Source organism: Miscanthus floridulus, chromosome 1 (genome assembly GCF_019320115.1).
Source record: "Miscanthus floridulus cultivar M001 chromosome 1, ASM1932011v1, whole genome shotgun sequence".
In the NCBI taxonomy this organism is placed as follows: Eukaryota; Viridiplantae; Streptophyta; class Magnoliopsida; order Poales; family Poaceae; genus Miscanthus; species Miscanthus floridulus.
The window spans coordinates 86,413,435-86,423,812 of NC_089580.1; positions in this window are offsets into that span (position 1 = coordinate 86,413,435).

Sequence of the window (10,378 nt, forward strand, 5' to 3'; positions counted from 1 at the left end):
ACGGGGCTAGCGTCCCCTTCTTGTGTGCTTCCAAAGCGCTCTAGCAGTTTGTCCGAGTCGTGGAATAGGGTCGTAAACATTCATCAACTGGATCGATCCGAGAACTTGAGACACGTGTCAACGGACATGTCTAAAAAAACATTCATCAACTGGACTAGTGACCGGCGCCCATTCAGCTTGTGATTACCTTTCGAGGAAAAAAAACACAAATATGGACCAGTGAATGTTTTTTTCCCTAGCTAGATATAGGGGTTAAATATGGCAGGAGTAAACAGTAAAGTTGCGACCGAATTTCTAATTTAATTACACCTCGATGGTAACTAGTACTCCAGTAGAAATAACGAAGGGACAAGGCCACACCAAATGACTAAACAATTAATAAAGACCAAAATAATTGTCGATGCAGAAAGTGACCAACACGTAAATATTTATAGTTTTGTCGTACGTTATGATCGGATGTGACCTAACACTCAATGACACAGGGTTTAATCTGGTTCAGGCAACGTGCCCTACGTCCAGTTTGAGTCGGTCGATGTGAAAGGATCTAACAATGGCTAGAGGGAGTGAGAGTGAATAGACGTATCTAAAAATTAACTGCAAATGCTAAGTTCAAATTTGTCGGTCAATGTCGGAAGTCCCGGCGTTTGGGTCGGAACTCCCGACGTCATCAGAAGTTCAAGGCACAAACGTCAGTAGTCCCGACGCCTACGTAAACTACAAAAGCAGTGCCAAATTTAACTTTGCGGATAAATAATCTTACAACCCCACTTCCTAGTGGTTTGGTGAAGATGTTCGGTCACTCCCTTGATGCTGTAATGCCTCCAAATCGTAGATCGAGTCCAAACCCTAAAATGAAGTTTGAGAGAGAAAGAGACAAACAAATACAAATAATCTCTAACAATCACAACAATAAGCACACGAGACATAAGGATTTATCCCGAGGTTCGGCAACCCGAGCTCCTACGTCCTCGTTGTTGAGGTGACCACCAACATCGGAGTCTCTTTCACCTCCTTGCCTCTCTCAAAGCGACTACAAAGGTCACTTGAGCTTTCCACTAAGAAATCAAAGGGTAATACAAACTTACCAAGGCTCTTCCACAAGATGGAAGCTTTTGGGCAACGCCTAGCTGGCTAGAGGCAAAGCCCCAAGAGTAATAGATGCAAAATCAACCGGCTTGACGAAGAAATCAAGTGCTCAAGCTTGCCAAAGTGATTATCTCACTTAATCCACTCTCCTTTCACTCAAAACCCTAAGGGAATCGAATATTGAAGCAAAGGAGGGAGGAGAGGGGCGCCTTTCTTGCTTGGGGGTTGTTGGGATGAAGTTAGGTCAGCTGTGAATGAGTCTGTAACGGTTAGAAGTGAAGAGAGGGGTATTTATACTCTTAGCAGAAATCTAACCGTTCAGATCTACGTTGGAAGTTCCGACGTAGATCTCAGGACTTCTGACGTTAACATAAAGCACTGTTCACACAGGGTCAGAAGTCCGCGCGTGCAAGTCAATGTCGGAACTCTTGACAAACGTCGGGACTTCCAACGGTCGGAGCTTCCGACGTACGTCGAGACTTTCAACGTGCGCAATCAGTCAACTAGTGAAGCTCCAGGTGTCGGGACTCCTAACAAGGTCCGAGACTTCCGACGGGTGCAGACAGCCAGCCAGTAGAACCACAGTTGTCGGGACTCCCGACTTGGGTCGGGACTTCCGACTGTCGGGAGTTCCGACTCACGTCGGGACTTCCGACGTCCGTAGTCACCGCACAGGCTAAGTGACTGGGAGTCAGAACTTTCGGCATGAGTCGTGACTTCTGACGGTCGGGAGTTTTGGCTTACGTTAGGACTTTCGACACCGACAGTCACAGAAAAATAATCTACGTGCTCGTGGAGTGCTAGAGTGTCTCTCTTTTGATTTGATTTTTTATATGCTTGAACACTCTATCTTCCTCAGACCAACTAAGTTTGCATCCCTCTTTATAGTGCGGCGGATCCTAAACTCAAAAACAAAAATAAAACATTTGGAGAGCGTTTTGAGTTCGTCCACCTTTACAACTTCAAGAATTGAGGGATACCATTTCATCTTTATCAACTCTTGGAATCTTTCATGGGACTAATAGCTGCGACATATCTCATTAAGATCACATTAGTCCGTAATTTGGATGTCATCAATACACCAAAACCCACATAGGGGGCAAATGCTCTTTCAATCCCCCCCTTTTTGGTAATTGATGACAACCAACTTAGGCTTTTATAAGAATAAAAGATTTTAAAGCTTTTGAACCCTAAAATTTATGAAGAGCTCCCCCTTGATGTATGCATAAATTTCAATTTCAATTAAAATCAACTATACATGATTTGCATACATCAAGACAAAAGCTTCCCCTAAATTTTGCAATCCATGTGGTGCAACAAGTGTGTGTGAACAAATAGATATCCATGAAAAGAAATGCAATATGACATGCTATTTCACACAACAAGTAAAAAAATATGATGGCCAAGATTGAAAAGTAAAAAACTTGAAGCAACACATGGCCATCCAAAAACATCCACCATCACAAGTAGAGACAAGCACAAGCTAATAAGATAGATAGAAAACCATTACTTGTCCTACAATCATTCATCATAAACACATATAAATAGATGTCCATCATAAGCTAGCCACCACATGACTTAGTGCATACAAGCTAAAAGTTTTAAAGTCTCAAAAGTAAATAACCAACTAACTTATTACAAGATGAATCACAAAGCCTAACACTCTCCCTTTGTCAACAAGTGCCAAAAGGGGTAGGCCGCATGAAAAACCAACTACTCATCCTCGTAGTCATCATCCTCATCTTGGTCACCGTCCTCACCACCATCGTCATCTTCACCATCCTCCTCCTCAATGTATTCCTCATCTTCTTCCGTCGCCTTGCCCTTGCCATGAGGCCGAGAAGTCGCATCATCTTTGTATGCCGCACAAGCCTCATCATATAAAGCCAACGGATCATGGGGAGGCACAAACGGCGGCGGAGGAGAAGACACAATCCCTGTGTGCTTTTCCAACTGGTAGAGCCTCTCTTGCATATCGTGGTCACATTGAGCACTAGCACAACACTATCCAAACATGTATGTCATGAGGAACTTGAATTTGCTTGGCTTCTTACCCAAGGAGGAAGAGAGGGGCTCAGCACTAGAAGAGCGAGCAGCAGCAGTAGGTGGTGAAGCACCACAACAAGAGCGAGAGCCCGAAACACCTTTCCCTTTTGCTTTGGCTGCAACACCTTTCTCCCTTAGTCCTCTTGCAGCAGAGATGGATGTCTTGTTGGAAATCTTTAGGAGATTGTGCTGAGTGTCTATGGGGAACCGAATGCCGGACACTTGCTCAATGACATGCATAATGTATGGTGCATAGGGAAGATGCTTCACCGGATCCTCAGTAGCATCATGTATCTTGTTCCAAATGTATCTGCTGATGGAAAATTTCTGAAACTCATCTCCAAATCACTAAAGCACCTTCTAAGAATCATCACGAAGGAAGGTGGAGTCACCTCACTTCGGATACAAGATCTGTCTCATAATGTTATTAAGGACATAGTAATAGGGCTTCAGATATACTATATGTCCATCAGCTGTATGTCCATCAAGGTACATGTGTTGGTACTCCTCCAAATCTACGTCATCATACTCAGTCAACTCAGGTGTAGTGCGGTCAGTATGACTCAAACCAAGAAGGCGAGAGAAAGTGATGAAGTCCACCTTATAATGCTTGCCTTCAGTGGTCCAATGAATAAAGTCAATAGCACCGGTAGGGTCTCTCTCATGATGATAGGAAGCATAAAATAGACAGATGAGCTCATTGTTCCAATGCTTCCTAAACTCTAGCAAGTACGATAGCCCCATTGAGTGTATATCATGAACCATCTGCTCTAGCTCGGGCTTCTTGTACTTACCAAGAGAGTATGCATCAATGCACTTCATCTGAACGACTGGTGGCTCCCACTTCTTTGAAAACTTCAGATAGAGAATGGAATCATAGAAGTCATAATGGAATGGGTGCCAAAAACGATACTCAAGCTGTAGATCCTTCTCGTCCTCAGCATAAAGGTTCCTTCCCCTCATGGACCTAATGTCCTTAACCCGGTAATGGTAGTCCACTGGTAGAGGAGGAGTCCAACCACTAGCAGGATTAGGAGCCATGGCGGGCTCCTGCATGACCGATGAAATGCCTGGGAAGGGAACGAGCTAAGAGACGAAGCCCAAGCCACGAGTCGAGGTGCGAGTCGATGGAGCTGCAATGGTGCGACTGGCACGCTCAAGAGCTTCTTCTTCATCATCAATAATCAGAACATCCCCAACAAAGGCTGGAGCAGGAGGAGTGGCAACCGATGATCCTTGATCATCACGGCGATGGGCACGAGAACCACCAGAAGCAGCATGGGGACCTCCAGCACCAGCACGGGGATATGCCGCTTTGGTGCGGCCAGACGGCTTAGGGATAGCGGCACGATCTTGGTTCTTCTTGGATCTCTTCTCCTTATGACGCGAGGGACTGTCATCATCCATGACTGCGAAGAACACAAAGTGGAACTAAGAAACAATACAATAAGACACGAACGAACATCGAGAATTGAAGAAACATGAATGGAGTGGTCACCCTAGGGTCGGGAGTCCTGGCCGTAGTCGGGACTTCCGGCGCACATGGTGACCATCCCATTTAAGGGGCTTCAAATCACGACACACATTCATACAAGGAGGTTAGAGGAGTAGAGAGGGAGAAAGAATAGAGGCAAAGCGCAAGGTACATTGACAATAGGGTTAGGGCGCCACAGTAGTACCTTGAATCAAGGAAAGAGGAGATGGAGAAAGACGAAATCATAGTCCACGAACAAATCGACGATCCCTGGCAGCACCACGAACAAAATCCCCACCACACCACCGATCTGAGTAAGGAGATCGAAGCACAGGCGGTGGTCGGAAGAGCCGATAGGACTCCCGACAGCACAACCAGAAGGGAGGGTAGCCAAAACCTCTGATAGGCCAGAGCCATGGATAGGGCACGACGGCGCAAGGAGCGAGGAAGGGCGGGGGCGGCGCGTGGAAGGGCTAGGGAGGTGCAAGGAGAGGGATGGCGATGGGAGTGCGGGGATGGAGAGAGTAACCATAGTAAAAGGGATCGGGCCAATTATAAATGAGTAAATGAAACGATGCGGCGCGGTCAAAAACTCAGATCTATGTCGGGACTCCCAGTGTACGTCGGGAGTTCTGGCGTGAGCCATGACTTTCGGCCATCGGGAGTTCTGACCTACGTCGGGACTTCCGACATAGGGAAACTAAAAAACACCTCAACCTACACTCACTCTACCATGTGGGGCAAAAATATGATGGACACTAACATTTTCACAAGTGACTAGATTTCATTCAACCAGCACAAAGCAATAGTCACTCATGAAAATTATAAAATAGATTTTGAAAGTGTCACACAATGTTTTCTTAATTCTTTTCTTCTAACTAGATCAAACAAAATATGTGTGCAAGGGATCAAGCCACGTTATGAGAATCAATGATATTTAGTTCACTCTTCAAAGCACAAAATCTTGACTCATCTAGGGGCTTTGTGAAGATATCATCTAATTGCTTTTCAGTGCTCACATAGTGAATGGCAATATCTCCTTTGGCTTTGTGGTCTCTCAAAAATGATGCTGGATGTCTATGTGCTTTGTTCGAGAGTGTTTTACATGGTTGTTTGCCAACTTAATGGCACTCTCGTTGTCACACAAAAGTGAAATCTTGGTTAACTCACTTCCAAAGTCCTTTAAGGTTTGCTTCATCCAAAGTAGTTAGGCATAGCAAGCGTCGGCTGCCACATACTCGGCCTCGGCGGTGGACAAAGCAACGGAATTTTGCTTCTTAGAGCTCCAAGACACCAAGGATCGACCAATAAATTGGCAAATCCCGGTAGTACTCTTTCGGATTACTTTGCAACCGGCATAATCCAAATCGGAATAGCCAAGTAACTCAAAAGTGGAGCCCTTAGGATACCACAAGCCAAGATTAGGAGTGTGTACTAAATACCAAAAAATTCTCTTAACAACCATAAAATGACATTCTTTCGGATTAGCTTGAAATCTTGCACACATGCACACGCTAAGCATAATATTGGGCCTAGATGCACAAAGGTAAAGAAGTGATCCAATCATGGAGCAATATACCTTTTGATCAACATCCTTTCCTCCTTGATCAAGATCAAGATGTCCATTGGTTGGCATGGGTGTCTTGATGGGCTTGGCCTTGTCCAAGTTAAACTTGTTCAACATGTTGTTGGTGTACTTGGTTTGACTTATGAACGTGCCATCCTTGAGTTGCTTGATTTGAAATCCAAGAAAGAATTTCAACTCTCCCATCATGGACATCTCAAACCTATTTGTCATAATCCTACTAAATTCCTCACAAAAAGCCACATTAGTACTACCAAATATTATGTTATTGACATATATTTGGCAAACAAAGATATCATTATTGACTTTGCGAGTAAACAAAGTAGCATCAGCCTTTCCTATCTCAATACCTTGTTTGAGTAGAAAATCCTTCAAACAATCATACCAAGCTCTAGGGGCTTGTTTGAGCCCATAGAGCGCCTTGTCGAGCTTATAGACGTGGTTTGGATACTTGGGGTCTTCAATGCCCGGTGGTTGCTCTATATACACAAACTCGGATAGGGGGCCATTGAGAAATGCACTCTTCATATCCATTTGATATAGCTTGAAGTCATGATGGGCGACATAGGCGAGTAGAATACGAATTGATTCTAGCCTAGCCACCGGTGCATAGGTCTCCCCAAAATCCTAGCCTTCAATTTGCGTGAATCCTTGAGCCACCAACCTTGCCTTGTTCCTTGTTACCACGCTATGCTCATCTTGCTTATTGCGGAAGACCCACTTGGTTCCAATCACATTTTGCTTGGGCCGTTCCACTAAGGACCAGACTTTCATTTCTAGTGAAATTATTCAACTCCTCTTTCATGGCTATCATCCAATCCAGATCATCAAGTGCCTCTTCCACCCTACGAGGTTCCAAAGGAGAAACAAACGAGTAATATTCACAAAAACTTGCTAAACAGGAACATGTAGTTACCCCTTGTTGAATGCTCCCCAATATGTTATCAACAGGATGATCCTATTGAATGGATTAATACACTCTAGGATGTGGCACTTGAGTTGATCTTTGGATAGGGCCATCATCATCATCATCATGGTCATGATCGATTGGAGGATCACAATCATGAGCTTGTGGAGGGTTAACTTCACTTCTTTCTTCATTGTTGAGTTGAGGTTGAGCTTGCTCATTGTTGACATCATCTTCATGAGAATGACCTTGTGCTTCATTTGATCTCCCATCTTGATTATTTCTTATTGTGGAAGCTTCACCATGTTCATTGGATGAAACATGATGAATGGTTGGATCAAGATCATCATGCACAACATGGTCTTCATCTTCATCTTCGATGGGCTTTACTTCACCAATGGCAAGCTTCTTGATTGCTTTGTGTATAGCTTCTTCATTACCTACAATCTCAACATTGACTTGCTCTTTTTAAGAGCCGTCAGTTTCATCAAAAGTCACGTCTACCGCAATTTCAGTCAAACCGGTGATTTTATTGAAAACACAATATCCATGTTCGTTAGTACCATAACCAAGCATGAAACCTTCATCAACCTTTGGTGCAAACTTAGAGCTTTTGGATTTCTTGTTAAGTATGAAACACTTGGATCCAAAAACTCTAAAGTAGTGCACCTTAGGCTTTTTACCGGTTAGAAGTTCGTAGACTGTCTTTTCTCTTTTCTTGTGAAGATATAAGCGGTTGATGGCATGGCATGCCGTGTTGACTGCTTCCGCCCAATAGTTGGTTGGAGTCTTGTACTCATCCAACATTGCTCTTGCGGCTTCTATGAGCATTCGGTTCTTCCTTTCCACAACACCATTTTGTTGTGGAGTGTATGGAACCGAAAACTCATGCTTGATTCCTTCTTCATCAAGAAACTCTTCAATGTTGTTGTTCTTGAACTCCGTCCCATTATCACTTCTAACTCTCTTGATGTTGACATCAAACTCATTTTGGGCTCTTCTTGTAAACTTCTTGAAGATACCTTGGACTTTACTCTTTTCACGCAAAAAGAATACCCAAGTGAAACAAGAATAATCATCAACAATTACATAACCATATTTGTTACCACCAATGCTTATATAAGCGATGGGTCCAAATATGTCCATGTGAAGCAACTCCAATGGCCTTACGGTTGTCACAACATTCTTGACAGGATGTTTAGCTCCAACTTGTTTTCCTGCTTGGCATGCTCTACAAATCCTATCTTTCTCAAAAGAAACATTTGTTAGTCCAAGGATGTGTTCATCTTTTTGAAGTTTGGCCAAGTTCCTCATCCCAACATGAGCAAGTCAGCGATGCCATAACCAACCCATGCTAGATTTTGCCATTAAACAAGTCTCGGGATTTACTCTATTTGATGTGAAATCAACTAGATAGAGTTTTCCTTTTAAATGACCCAAAAATGCAATAGAGAAATCTTCCCTTCTATAGACTTCCACACCCTTATCCGTAAAGAGACAATTGTAACCCATCTCACAAAGCTGTGAGATGGACAACAAATTGTATCTCAACGAATTCACAAGTAACACATTTGAAATGGAATTATCATTTGATATAGCAATTTTACCCAAACCGAGGACTTCTCCTTTTGCATTGTCACCAAACACAATATTTCCACTTTGATCATGACTTGGTTGGAATGATGTGAACATGTCCTTCTCTCCGGTCATATGATTGGTGCATCCACTATCCAACACCCAACTTGTTCCACTGGAGGAATATTCCTACAAAGACAAATTAAGATTTTGTTTTAGGTACCCAAAATGATTTGGGTCCTAGGGGGTTAGTCACATAAAACTTGGGCACCCAAACACTCCTCATAATTTCCTTTCTCTTTTGGGCACCAACATACTTGACCACAATCTTGCCATCCTTGCCCCAACAACACATATAGTCACTAGCATAGCACTGTGGAAGTGGTGCTTATGGCTTGGGGGCCTCGTATTGCTTCGTCTTGATTGTCTTGTTACTTGTAGGTTGGATCTTTGGAATGTATACCTTGTTGTTGGCCTTGCATATAAGCTCATCAAGAGCAACGCCCTTGTTGAACTTCACACAAGGCACACCATTGATCATGTTCCTTCCATTGGCCAATGCCTTCCTTGATTGATGGGTGCCTTGATGACTTGTGTATAGTCTTGTTGGATTGCTCTTGACACTTGCACCCATTCTTCAAGATCATCTTCAACCTATGAATCTCCTTATCTTTCTTCTCTAACTCAACAAGGTTAGTTGTATATGCATTCACATCAATTTTATAGCATCTTTTACAACCATTACTAGTGGAGACATTAGAGTCTTCGGTTGCCTTAGGAGAAGTTGAAGTGCTAGCCCAAAGAGTACTATAGTTTAGCTCAAGATTTTGGTATTTTCTTCCAAGCTTGTGAGGCTTTCTTGAGCTATACTCTTCTCATTCTTGAGGCTAGCTACTGGATCATTAACCAAGGAATGTTCCTTAGTCAATTTCCCAATTGAGTCATTGGCTAAAGACAATTCAACGGTTAACTTCTCAACCTTCATCTTTTCCTCGGCGATAGATGCTTCAAGAGCAAGGTTTCTCTCTCTCTCTTGAGTGATTATATCTCCTTGCATCTCTAAGCATCTATCCCTCTTCTCTAATTTCTTCATTAGTGTTTTATTTTAGTGAAGGCCTTTTTACCAAATTTCTTTATCATAGTTGCTTCAATTTCTTCTATGTTATCATCACAACTATCATACTCATCACTAGAGGGATCAGGTGTAGTATGTACCTTCTCCCCTTTTGCCATGAGACAAGTTGGGGGTGTAGTAGTCATTGTCGATGAGGTTGGAGAAGAGCTTTGGTGGTGAAGATAGGTTGGGGAAGAGTTTTGGTGTTGTAGTTTAGTCAGGGAAGATCATGGTCGGTGAAGAAGAGTGGTGGATGGTGATGTTTGTGGCTCCCTTCTTCTTCTTCTCATCATCACTTGAGTCACTATCACTTGACTCCCATTCTTCCCCAAGATGATCTTCACCTCTCTTCTTGCCTTTGTTCTTCTTGTCTTCATCCTTGTCGTGCTTGTGCTTCTTCTTCTCATTAGAACAATCGGGGTATGAAGTGACCGGTTTGACCACATCCATAGCAAAACCTCTTTTTGAATCTCCTTTTTCCATCATCATAGGCCTTGCGGTTGCTTTTCTTCTTCATAAACTTTCTATGATTTCTAATCATAAATGCAACCTTTGTATCAGAATCTTCTTCTCCACTTGAGGATTCATCCT